Raw genomic sequence first — 14,746 nt, 5'->3', positions numbered from 1 at the left:
TATTAAATATCAAAAAAAATAAAAAACAAACTATAATTTTAAACAAAAATCTATTTATTTTTAATTTAACTTTGCTAATTAAACTTTGCTAATAATAATAAAAACATTTGAAAAAAGAAAGAAGCACTTTTACTTCACTCTTAGTTAGATATTTTTAAATATTAAGAGAATATGTAGAACAGAGGATAAATATTAGAAACAATTCTTGTTTCGCCAAAAAATTAAATAATACAGAGCTATCATTGTCTTCCAATCTCTTTTAGACCTTCTTTAAATTCAAATAAGACCAATATTCGTATGTAAAACTTAAAAAAATATACTTTTTCGTTAAACATATAGCAATAAAATATATTACAATATGTAAATTATATTTATCAGGTGATTGAATGATTGAATGCAAATAAAAACGATGAAAAAAATAAGAAGAAAATTTGGGATTTGCCCTCGTCTCTTGCCTCGGCCACTCGATCGCGTAAACCGTAATAAAGTGTGCTCGAAAGAAAAAGGGGCTACTCACTTTCGTTTCGCGCTTACGAGTTACTCTCGTTCTCGGGTTCACGAGCGGCTGCTCAGAAGAGTAGCGTGTTCTTCCATCATCGGGTCACTGAGTCTCGGAGAGGAGCATCACCGCGGGAAAATCACGGTTTCGTCGGTCTCGCGAGTATATATCCCCCCCTGTATAGGATCCGCAGGAAAAGCGTCGTCGAGAGGATAACGGAGCGTACTTAATCGCGAGCGCGATTGTTGTTACGCGCGTTGATGTTCCACCGTGCACACGCCACGGTGTAACATACGAAACTGCCGATTTGAAAGAGCACTCCTCTTCGGCTTCGGTGGCATAAGGTGGCGGCGGTAGAGAGAGGAAGGATGAGATGGCAGCGGGCACACACAGCCGGCCCCGAGCGACTTAACGGAGAAGGAGAGAGGAACTCGTTTCCCGGTGTGCGTGCATATGTTGTATGGTGACGCACACGCGAGGTTACCTGCGTGAACTTACGGGGTCCTTACGGGGCCGTGGGTTTCGGAGCGGGTTCTACACGCGGCCTCTGAACCGCCGCGTTTAATATAAGAGGAGAGTTGTTTGTCCCTTTTTTTCTCATTCTCGATTCAATTCTTCGATTTAATTTCTTAACATTTTCGAAGGCTCTTGATACATCTTGGGAGCTTTCCAACAAGGACACAGTGTGACACAGTGTATCATTCTATCTTCTTTCAATACCAGTGAACAACAAAGATAGAATGATATTCTGTGTCACATTGTATCCTTGTTGGAAAGCTCCCATTGCATCGCATCGGTATAAACATCTTTTCTTAATTGTAAATGAGAATATATGATAAAATACATGTACACGGAGAGAATTTTCTCTTAGAATTTATCCTGAAAATCATGGTAATCGTGGGACAATATAGTATATGGAAAGAATTTTATGAGAATTTCGCTGATTAATATTTATCACAATAAAAGTAATAATATCTACACACTAAAATATGAAACATGTTTAGTTAATTTTACTAAACTGCATGGTAAAATTAATCAAACATATTTTATATTTTATTGTGATAGATTGTGAAATTCTCATAAAATTCTTTCCATACCATGTTGTCCCACGATTATCATGATTTTCAGAGTAAATTATAAAAGAAAAAATTGTCTCTGTGTATAATAAATTACGAATAATGTAATACTCTTTTTAAGAAAATAAGATATTCATAGAATTTTAGATATGTTCACAGAATGAATGTTTTATATAAATGTCAAATAAATTAGTTTAATAAATATAGTTAAATATAATTTATATAAAGATGTAAAAATTTTATATAAATGTAAATATAAATTTCATATAAATGTAGATATATAAAATATACAGAAATTATATTATATACTAAAAATATATTTCCTTTGAACCACGAATTTTTCTCGGCCAATTTCGATGTTTTTTTTTTACAAAAAAATAATATTCCTTCATCCAATACTTATAATAACTTTTATATTTTTTCGAGAAGAATCTAAAATCTAAAATCGATGTCTCGCTTTTCTAATCTTTAGCTTTTCTCCGTCACAAGTCTTGATATTATAGACTGCAAATTGGAGTCGTTCATCGCTATGTATATCAATGCCAATGTATATAGCAGTATCTACTTAGTTGCAAAACTGTCATCTAGTATTAGTACGGAAAAGGCTATTTCGGGAAGCAATATCTGGTTGAAAGGAAAAAAGACGGGTGCGCATTTCCTCTCGTCCTTCGTGTACAAATCAGGAATCTCAAAGACACCCATCCATCATGCTCGTGTCGCTCTTTCCACTTTAAATATTCGATGCGCATTAAGCCTCCCCAATTAGAGAGATGCACAATCGAATTCTTCTCTCGAAGAAAATAAATACGAGTGAATAACAGAGAGGGATAGAATTTTTTTATCCGAATAAACGAATAACGAAGCTAAGAGAACGAAAAAGCCAGGTCAGCCTTCGATATCTGATAAGTCGCGCGCTACCACCATCATCGTTATCATTTGTCGCTGTCGATGTCAAGTTCGTGGTGATGTAACTCCGAGTCCACGTGGACGATGACCGTGTTGCGAGGACGAGGGTAGCGATAGTACAATGACGGTAGTCGTGGTAAAATAATGGTAATAATGTGCGATGAACACACATGCAAAGCCCACCGCTTTCGATCGGCGCGCGACACCGACTATAGGAAAACCACCCTCATCCCCCCGGAGTGGTAAGTCAAGACTCGCCATCCCCCCGTGTGTCAGTACGGCGCCGGTGGTTGTTGCTGTTGCACGCAGCACTCTTTCTCTCTCGCGGATGCGTTCGATTCGGCCGCGCGATTCGATAGACGCGATAGATCGCGGCTTCTACGATTAATCTCCCGGGGACGAATTTCGGAAGGATCGGCGACGCGGCTCGCCGATTCGCGGGTGGGGAAGGAAGAGATTACCGAAAGGGTGCCGGGGAATTTTCCGGACGATACATGAAACTACGAATGTAAGTGCATTATTTTCGTTCGGTAGACTATACACACTGGCAGACGTCAGAACGTTGCAACTCATAAGTTCGATAAGCGGCCTGGGAGCGATCTTTTCAATTATGAAAGTATCCTACGTGTGCGCTCTATTAGGGGGAGATGAGCGCAATTTCGTTGCGCTCGAATAACGAGCGTTTTATTTTTATGAATACCCGGTAATAATAACGCGTGCGGAAAATATATATAATAACTCTTATTTTTAGAATCTTTTATTTTAATGAGAGATCGCGGGATAACGACCCCGACATTACTTTCAGCTCGTTTTATACATTTATATATTTATCGAAATTCATTATTATATCAGTTATTAAAATTTATTAACTATCTATTATTATTAATTAATACTTAATACTTTGTTATTCACATATATTGTAGTAGATTATTAAAAATACATACCTATATTTTATATATTTCTAACAATGTAATGTAAAATATATTTGTAAGATGAAAGATCCATTTTCATTTTCTACGAGCTGTCACAATTTTTTTTTAATCATTAATATTTAACGTTTTTCGCGAGGTAATAAATTCTATCGCAATAAAAATAATATTAGAAAGTAAAGAGTGATATATCATATGTATAAACTGTTAGAGACTGTAGAGTTTAAAGATTAGATTGTCATTTTAAACGATCATTAATTCAAAATCATTTTAAGAAGTGCTTTTCTTGCGAATTGCAATCTGCCTTTAATGACTCATGTAAAATATTTTATTACCATCTCTCTCACTCGTTCGCTTTCACTTCCGATAAAATAGCAAAGTGCGATTTCCCGAAACGTTCATTTTAAAAGAAAAGAGATTCCATTCTTCACACAGGCAACAATGCCTGAATGATACAAGAGTTGTTGTTTTCAGCGCATAATTTTAATTAAATCTTCTGCCATTAAAAAATTTCATTATTGTAAAACCGAATTGACGGATTTTATTTGAAAACAATTTTAATTAATTAATTTTTTGTCATATTAAATCATATTTATTATATACATTTTTATATTGTCTATTTATTTTATTTGTTATATTTATTATATACAAATAATTTCTTTTGTATTCAATACATTTATTATGTATTTATATATATATATATGTATATATATTTCTATATTTATTTATATATCTCAGTTTTTAGAAAAATTAGAATTTTCATCTAAATAAATTCTAAAGCGGTTCGAAGTAGCTTTCGCTTTAATTGCGGTAACAGCTAATTATCGTTGCAAGCGAAACGAAGCTTAGCGAGGATTTGCAATCAAATCGAGTACACAATGCGCGAAACGTCCATAATTAGTTGACTATTGAATGCACGTGATTGCATAAATTTTCGCATTTCGAATTTGTGCATTTACCGGAAAGATTCTTAAAAGATAAGCGTGATCTTGATTCACACAGTAAACAGCAGTTTGCATTGATATCTCTATATCGTCTAAACGTGTTCTATTTTTTCCAAATCACAGAAAATTGTATATATATATATATATATGTACATATTTTAGAGTTATTTTTTTATTGATAAGAAATTTCATGCCACTAATAAAATTATAAAAAGCAAACATACTATATTTATTAATAAATATGTTCTTATAAAATTTTATTTTTATTAAATATAAATAATTCCTATTGTTTTATTTTTAAAAAGTATATGTGGTTTTAAAAAGCGCGTTTCACAAAACTGAGATCTTAATATAAATCTGATAATGTTTTCGCATTAATGACGCGCGGATTAATATTCGGATAAATAAATTTAGCAGGTTGACGGATGGTGCTGGTGAAAAATCCATCTCCGACGCGCGGCCCGAGCCCCCAACGAGAAAATGCGAGGAACGGAAGGTCAAAAGGACGAGGAGGAGGTCGAGGCTCGCGCGGAAACAGTCCCGGCAACAAAACTGGTTCGCGAGGAAGTAGTCCGGCAAAGAGCGGCGGTTCCGATTCCAAAGGGAAGAGGAAAAGTACACTTAGGCACTCGCAGGGCAACGAGTAAGTACATCTGCCTTTTAATCGCGCGCCGAAAAAAAATAAAACATGTTGCGAGTCTGGATCGCTTTGGGTTTTATTGTTAGTTGCACAGGATGGTTACATCTATTACACATACACACTTTTTATCTACAAAGATTTCAAATCTCATTGAAATCTCATTAAGTGTCTCAGTTATATGTAATCTTGTGTGTTAATAATATAAATTAACAAGAAAGATTATATATGTATATATATAAAATTTATCTTTTAAGCACAATTTAATCAATAAAAATGTTGAAAATAAATTTTAAGATTTTATAATTGTATATTTTAATAAATCTTTATTTACTTTATAAATAATTATTTATATTCTTTTTATATTTTGTTTAAAAATAACATATTCAAATCATTTTCAAAATATAAATTTTATCTACGACTGCAATAAATATTTAAAAAATGTGTTTAAAATAATAAAAATTACTTATAAATTTTAAATTCTTTCAAAAATATTCCAACAATTTGACGTAAAAATAATTTGACGTATAAATAAATTTCTATGACGTTTCTTATATCAAAAAATAGATTATTTTATGAAAAATTACTTTGAATAATAAACTTATAAGCAACATCATCATAAACTCGTTATTGTCATGATATAAATAATAATAAATGTGTCCATTTATTAATATCAAACTGTATCTTCGAAAAAATATCGAAAAAAACATATTTCCTTGTCTAGTGTACGAACAGACATGAAGGATAATATATCATTGAGAGTTCCGGTGAAAATTACCGCGAAACAAATTTGTCTAATCGAAACAGGCGATCAAAATAATCGACGTATCGATGCTGTCGGAATAAAAGATTAACGATAATAGTAAAACTTGAGTTAGAAATTGACAATATATTTTGTACCTTTTTTTTCTACAAATAGTTTAAAAAAATTATAAATAAATCTATCATAAATGTTAGTAAATTATTTTTGGACATAAAATACAAAATTATATTTTATGTATTTTAATATATTATTTTACGTATTAAATATTTTTCACATGTACTCTCATAAATTTCTATTGCACAAGAGATTTATATAAATTATATATAATACATATATATACATATATATATATCGCGAGTAAATCTTTTCGTGCATTTTTAGCGAAATGGAATAAATGTATCAATGATTTGTTTGTCGCCAAGACGATAAACCTCGACAAAAAAAACTTTGACAATCGATCGATACGTGACAAGTTGAAGTGTGATGTACATATATATTATGTTCGCGTAAGTACGTGATGGAAAAATAGATTCAACTCAATTATCGTTCGCGCCGTCGTGCTTTATCGCTTTGATTTGTCGCGATAATATCAAAAAGATGACTGCAGTAAAATTAATAGATAGTGTGAAGATTGATATTATTTTTTTCCATATATATGCAAAACAACTGTAAAATTTCCAATCAATGCTTACTATATTATGCACGAGTGACACTCGTGTCAAATTCGTTTACTCACGTCAGAAAAACTAACTGATGACATTAAAAAAATATGCCACCTTGAAGTTCTATATAAGTTTCACTTAAGCTGAAAAAGTACAACTGTACTTTTATAATACGTAAAAATTGTTCATAAACTTTTCACTGTATACAGTTAAAAGATAATATAGGTTCTTTGTTTTCTTGTATCATAACATTATCAGATTTCAATCATAATAATTAATATAATTACATTATTGTAAAAATATAACTTAGAAATATAATCAAACAATAGATATATAGAAATGTAAAAGAGAGATGATATAATACTAAGATTTATATATTATAAAATATTGCATATATTAATCATGAGAGAGAGAGATTGAAAGACACAAGAGAGAGATTATTGTGTAAATAAAACAATAATAAATTTAAAATTATATAAACAATTTATATAATTTTCTTTCTCTTGATTTTATTAATATTCTAGAAAACTTTCAGAAGTTAAATTTTAAGAAATAATTCTCTATATTATATAAAATATAAATTATTTTCACTTATTAATTTTGAAATTTTTAGAAATTTATTTAATAAAAACATATGTATATAATATATTGCTTTTTGCAAACATAATATTATTTGTGGCATAAAATTTCTTTATCGATGAAAAAGGATAACTCTAGATTTCTATATATAAATATTATTTTCTTAATAAATTATTTTTATTTATTACATGTTATAATTATAACTTATTATTATTATTATTATATGTTTTAAGGCTCCTGGGTACTCACCGCGGCCATATTGGATTGTGACGTCAGAGGCGAGAAAGCACACGCTGAAAATTCTTAGATGCCATTTTTTAATGAAAAGATATTTCGATTAAACAGCACTTAAGATGGCTTTAGCACACTCTTAAAAATCCCCGAAAACTATCCTTTTCCCTTTATAATCAATCAATATCTGTAAAATGATCGAGATATCAGACTTTGACATGCGGAATGACTGCGCATGTGCAAAGACCAGACGGACTGGGCTTCATAATATTACATTTTACAGCTGTTGATTGATTATAAAGGGGAAAGGATAGTTTTCGGGGTTTTTTAAGAGTGTGCTAAAGCCATCTGAAGTGCTGTTTCATCGAAATATATTTTTATTTCGAAGTGGCATCTAAGAAATTTTAGCGTGTGTTTTCTCGCCTCTGACGTCACGATTTCGACATGGTCGGAAAGGAGCCAGGAGCCTTAAATGCTTAGAAATGCGTTTTACTTTCGCGATTACACTCGAGCGTAATTGCTCGACTCGTGGTTTCGTAAAAAATATTGGTGGACAGGAAATATTGGCCTAATTGAAAATCGTTCGAAAGATCTGGGACAAAGATGATGACATACGATGACATACCATCAAGGTGGACAGTAACTCGCATTTTACGACCTCTATTCAATTTTATGTAGACGGATGCTTGTGTAAACTTTACCGCTGCGCATCGATACGAAAAACAACCTATGCGCACACAGGACATACGAGGGTTTGCACGTTACAGTATCACACGCTTCGACATTGCTTACTCGATTACGAGATAATGCGGTTTTTCTCGAGGTCAATCGATATATAATATTATTATTATTATTAAATATTATCTTATTGTATTATAAAGTAATATTATACATAATACCCCCCTCCCCTCTGTATGCATTTATTTTAAAGGTGTGCATATAATAGTGCATTTTTAACTAAAATTGTAATTAAAGAGAGAATTAGATTATTAAATTTTATTATGCTTTAATTATACTCTCTTAATAAAAACTTAAATATAATTATGTTTTTAATATATGCAATTTTTAGTATGTCTTAGTCATATTATATATACGTTTAAATTGTGCTGAAGAAAAGAGGTGGAAAAATACTATAGAAAAAAATCGAGTACATATTTTCTGAGAGATTATAAAAAATAATATTATGCAAAAAATGAATTTCAATATTTCATGATATATTATATAAACGATATTCTGACGCTTCTTATACAGTCGTAAGTTTGCAGTAGACATGCAATTGTATTTGAACAATAATTAATCGTCAATTTAATCTTACATAGTATCATCGCAACCCATATATAACCCATCTTTGTCACGGCATTGTTTTGCGCATTACAATAATTTAAAATCAAGTCTATACATCATCAGTTGTATCGTGTAATGTATCATCCCAAAAAATATTAAATTAAAAACATTTTTAATTGAAGACAGAAATCTAAAGTTCATAATTTTATTTCTAATTTCTATTAAATGTTATTGTATGAAATGGTAAAAATGCTTATTTAATGTATAGAAGATTTAAAATTGTGTTCTATGCATTTTTTTCGAATCTTGAAGTCTAACAATAAGAGAGAGACACATTCGAACGCGTTCTATTTCTAGTGACTCATCCTATGCGAAAAGGAAAAAAAGGGACAAGTGCGCGAACGATATATCGAGATATTTACGCATGTATGTACATATGTATGTACAGGGTGGTCATTGTAATCGACTATGAGTGAGAGGTCGCGTAGCAAGGTCCCGTAATCGATAAAAGACATCGAACTATACCATAAACATGCGTATATTTATGGTGTTGTATCTTTGTGCACGTGTGCATAAAATTAATTTCACGAGGGAGAGTCAAATTTATAAGTTTCGAGGAGAATCGAGTGATTTTTACGGCTATCGAGTCTCGTTAATAAGAATAATCCCAATAGTGTGCGTTTATATTGTACACGTGCGGGTCGACAACTACTGTAAAATGATAAACACAAAGCTCGCGCAGCTCGCACATGACTCACGCATATGTATACAATAGAAAAGAGAGCTGTTTTGAAAACAACTGCTCCCTAGATAATTGAAAAATTCTTTAAAAATAGATAAATTAAAATTGAATTAAAATTATAAAATATATTTTATTATATATTTTATATTGGTAATTATTTATTATATGTATAAATTTTTATTATATATTATTAATTATTATAATACATATATTCTTTAATTTTTTAGCATTTATCTGCGTGTTTGCTAGTTTAGTAATTTGTAATCAAATATACATTATTGTACTAAAGGGATCTCTCTCTTCCTTTTCTCGTTTATAAATAATAAATAAATAAATAAAATTGAGTCAGAATATACGTGGCATATGTAATGTCGGATTTCTAAAGTTTCAATTTCCGGAAATAAGCATATATATAGGCAAATTTCAACAAATTTTCACTGAGATGTAAGAGTTGCAAACTACGCGATATTCTCAACAGGAATCGCAATCGATCTAACGATTCGATATTTACCAACATCGAGCCTAAATAATTAAAGGGGCTTCTCTCGGAGATACGATGTTTCGGAATGAAAAAGAAATCGCGTCTGAATAGCGCAACCAAATAGACACACACATACATATACACATATACACACGAGTCACTCGATATACGCTTCGATCGAGCCTCGTGAATTATAAGGATTGACCGCGATTAGGGGTCAATCGAACGATTGACTGTACATTTCCGTATTGGCCGCTTGCCATCGCGCATTCATAGAACGCCGTTAATTTGCGGAATTAGATCGACGATCGCGTTTAATAATAGAACAGCCAGCGGGAATAGTGCACGTATAATGATAACAATTGCACAACCCTTATAACTTATTCTATCTACATTTATTAACTATAGAAGTTCTGACGTCCGCGCACAGGGAGATCCACGGGGTGATTTTTAATTATGTAGAATGAGCAGCGATATACGACATATGTGTATTCAAAGATAATTTACTTAATAATGATAAAATGTCGCCTATCTTTCTATAGCTCTAAAAGTAATAAAATGATAATTATTCTTCTCTTTACTGATCTTATTAGGTAAAAATAAGATTTTCGTATCATTCTATTGATTAATTAATGTTTAAATATATCGCGTTTGTTAATCACTTCATATTATTTTTATACAATACATTTAAGTAATTTATTACTTCGTTAATGTGTAAATAAATCAATTTATCTAAAAAATAAAATTAATGCGTAATGATATATAGTATATCGCGAAAATAATGTTGCTTTCAGAGTTGGTAGCATCGAAAAATTGGTGGACGGCGATAGACGGATAATTGCGACCAAAAATCTACTTCCGGAAAGTAATATAAATGTCGCCGTCAGGTATATATAGCATGATTTTCGTTTTAATATTATATTCAAACTTTTCGAATAAATTTGAAATGATTACAATATCTATTTTTCTTTTTACTTAGAGTTCGCCCGCTCAGTAATAAAGAGATCAAATCCGGCGATGAGATGGTCGTACAATTTCCCGGCGAAGGACAAATATACGTAAGTATGAAAATTTAATTATCTTAAAAATCGTCTCGACTTCTCAAATCGATATATATCGTACGGAGAGAAAACCTTTTGCCCATCTATAAAACAATTAAGTTATTTTAAATTGTCAAACTATAAACATTGCACGTAATCTATTTTATAGTGCGATGTAGTTACGAGCAGCGGCGAGAAAAAGCCAAAGGTATTTTCCTACAACGTCGTTTTCGAGCCGGACGCCACGCAGGAGGATATCCTGCAATACTCCGGCATTAAAAATCTAATCGAGATGGCGGTGGAAGGCTTTAACTGCACCGTGTTTTGCTATGGACAAACCGGAAGTGGCAAAACGCATACCCTGACTGGACCTCCGAGACTTGTAAGCAAAGAAAATCAATTTTCTTCGCTTTGCGTATTCCAACACTTTTTGGAAATATTAATTAAAAAGTTTGTTTTCATTTGGAGCTTAACGTGAATAAATAACTCTTGTATGAGAGTTGCACTTTTTATATATACCCTGAGAGAATTTTCTCTTAGAATTTACCCTGAAAATCATGGTAATTGTGGGACAATATGGTATGGAAAGAATTTTATGAGAATTTCACAATCGATCACAATAAAATATAAAATATGTTTGATTAATTTTACCATGCAGTTTAGTAAAATTAATCAAACATGTTTTATATTTTATTGTGATAGATATTACTATTTTTATTGTGATAAATATTAATCAGAGAAATTCTCAGAAAATTCTTTTCATACCATATTGTCGCACAATTACCATGATTTTCAGGGTAAATTCTAAGAGAAAATTCTCTCTGTGTACATATAATAATTATATATATATATATATATATATATATATATATATATATGTGTGTGTGTAGTAAATATTATATTTAGTATTTATATATTTAGTAAATATATAAAATTTGGAGCCCTTTGAAACAATAACATTATTTGAATGTTCCGAGAGAAAAAGTCCAAGTTTGCAGCTACGCACAGTGTTTTTTATAAAAGCGTCGCAATACACGATCGTCTATACATGCAGAAGACAATACGATACGTAAAACATATGGTGACGTTAAAGATCGATAGCTACGTAGTCAGTTGGAAGGTTAGAGTTGATCGTCTTTCGGAGATAAGATAATGCGACGTGTTTAAGTCACACGTAATGTGTTGTTTCGCGCAACTAAAAGCGATATTGAAATTTCGATAGGTCAAGTTTATATCGTATAAAAAAGATGAAAAGATCAGTGAAAAAATATATTCTTTTTAATAATTAACAAAGGTGTGCTGAAATATTTTATCGCCATATATTTCGCGATCTTACTGTGATAAAAAATACTTTTATCTCGGAATAAAAAAACGGAACAAAAGAATTTAATTTGATCCGTTTAGGTATTATAAAATTTATAAATTCTAATAAAATTTAACACACACACAAGAAATATATATATATATATATGTGTGTGTATAGTTTAATGAAATAAAGTCATAGAGTTTGTAGAATTTATAGCTAAGAACTTTGAATCCTATAAAAAATAAATCATTTTAAAGTTTAATTTATCTATTTCACGCGCGCGTTATTATATATATATATATATATATATATATATATAAATTATTTATTATTATAAATTATCATTATTAATTCAATTATTTTTCTAACAGTTTGAAAAAATGGATCCTTACTCGGAGGATCATGGTCTGGTCTTCCGTTCTTTCGTCTACCTATTTAAAGTCCTTCAACAACATGAGAAGTGCAATTTTGTGCTAAAGGCTTCCTTTCTGGAAATCTATAACGAGAAGGTCCATCTATCTATCTCTTTAAAACGATAAGATAATAAAATTATTTAAAAATTTTTAATAAAAATAACAAAATAAAATATAAGTAAATTTCTTTTTTCATTTTATGATATATTATATGAAATGAAACGCGAGCAATTATCGTAGCAAATTTCTTTATAAATTTCTTCATAAGAGAAATAATTATAAAAATAAATAAAATTATAAACAGGTGATAGATCTTTTAAATCCCGGGACTTCGAGAAAACCTCTAGCGATTCGATGGAGCAAAAAGACACGTGGATTCTTCGTTGAGAATCTCTTCACAGTGGAATGTGAAGAACTTGATGATCTTTTAGCGGTTCTCGAAGAAGGTACGACTTCAAAAATATTTAGGCAATTTCGATAATTTAGGCTTTAGACAATTAAAATTGCGAAAAAAATTGAAAATTATAATTCTTGTTATTTTTAACATCTTCTATAAATCTTTTGTTAATTTTCTTTTTAACAAAAAGTAGAAATTAAAAAGTTATAATATATTATTGTAATTCAATTTCTCTATTCAATGTTCTTTATCTTTATCTCTTTTCATCAATTTATCAATATTTTATTCCTCTTTCTTTATTTATCCTAATCTAAAAATTTTATTTAGAGAGAGAATTTTTTGGTACATATAATATTTATAAGATGTTTGTAGAAATATTTTAACAGATCATTTCTTAACGATCCAAATAATTGGATTGACGCTATTTTTTTATAGGAATGAGAAATAGATCTATCGGTACGCACAATATGAACGAATATTCCAGCAGAAGCCATTCGATTCTGACTGTAACTATAATTTCTGAACAAGCAGTAAGTAAATATGATATAAATACTTGAAATCATTATACATATTTCCCGTGAGACAAATATTAATATTAATAGTGGATATATCGAAGATAAGCATCAACAAAAATATCAAAATAAAATTAGACCTTTTAAACAAACACTAATTTATCCTAGTACCATTTCTCGCCACGCAATCAATTTAATTTATATCGAAGAAAGCGATAGATGGAAAAAACGTGATATGTTCATCTTGAAATAAAGCGAAATTAAGTCTTTTTTTCGCTCTCTTTCTTATTTTTTCATTACTGATTAATTTATTTTATCTGACCACGCAATCATTATTTTGTAACGAGGACTAAAACGAATACCTTTCGCATTGATTCAATAGATGGAGAACGGTGTGTTTATCTCGAAACAAGGTAAAATTAATTTCGTCGACCTCGCCGGAAGCGAGATGACGAAGAAAACTCTGAGCGAAGGCAAGACCTTAGAAGAGGCAAACAACATCAACAAAAGTCTTATGGTATTAGGTAAGTCAATGTATCATAATTATTATCGTTTTCCAATATCATAGACAAAATTAAAGGAATCTTCTCTGTGTGTAACAAAATTCGTCATAATTTATTAATTGAACTGAAATTTTGCGGAATCCGATATTTCGTATATGCGATGACGAAATGCTATATAAGCTAAAAAAATTCACGTTACACGTGTTGAAACGATTATTTTATACACTAGAAATAGTATACACTATATAGGTATAATAAACTATTATAATTAATTTATCGACGGAAAATCGAATTAGATCTTGACTTTGAAATTGCGATGAGATTGCGTCTATTATTTAGAATAGTTGAAGTAATCGATAGAACTATTAAGTTACTGACATGTGAAAAGACGTGCCGCCTTATGTCTAGGGAAAATAATCGATAAACTTTCGCGATTACAGCCGCGAAATGAGGCAGTAAGAATTTTTCACAAACAATTTTTCTCAATAATAAATACGCAGTTTTTGCAACATTGTTTCTAAAAAAAAGTGGTATTTTTTATGTGTAATTTGCACAAAATAATATCTAATTTAATTGATTCCTAAGAGTGAAGCGTCGTTTGTGTTTGCATAGGATATTGCATCGCTTCCTTAAGTGATGGAAAACGGAAAGGGGGCCATATCCCTTATCGAGACAGCAAGTTGACAAAGCTTTTGGCTGACAGCCTTGCCGGAAATGGCGTCACATTAATGGTAAGTAAATAAGTGCATTCTTGTAACGGTAACTTTTAAATCGATCTCGGGATCAGTATTTTTACGAAATCATTATGATATAATTGCTATATATATTGCTATTATAAACCA

At 30.8% G+C, this 14,746-nt stretch overlaps 1 protein-coding gene across 3 annotated transcripts in view; it reads right to left on the bottom strand.

Annotated features, from left to right (window-relative positions):
* Myo61f (unconventional myosin 61F) overlaps positions 1-14,746 on the bottom strand; it is a 41,702-nt gene that overhangs the window by 21,876 nt on the left and 5,080 nt on the right. For 2 of the 3 annotated variants that reach the window (XM_083047008.1, XM_083047009.1), the window contains exon 1: positions 518-799. The exons of the other annotated variant lie outside the window; for it this stretch is intronic. The gene's annotated coding sequence lies outside the window, so the exon portion shown is untranslated. Of the gene's footprint in view, positions 1-517; positions 800-14,746 lie in introns of those variants that run through there. 3 annotated transcript variants of the gene reach the window in all.

The sequence above is a fragment of the Prenolepis imparis genome, unplaced genomic scaffold (assembly GCF_030444845.1).
Source record: "Prenolepis imparis isolate NDT839.2.m4 unplaced genomic scaffold, iyPreImpa1.0 SCAF_9, whole genome shotgun sequence".
NCBI lineage: Eukaryota > Metazoa > Arthropoda > Insecta > Hymenoptera > Formicidae > Prenolepis > Prenolepis imparis.
Note: the sequence above shows the minus strand (reverse complement) of the source record. Positions and strands in the feature narration are given on the sequence as shown.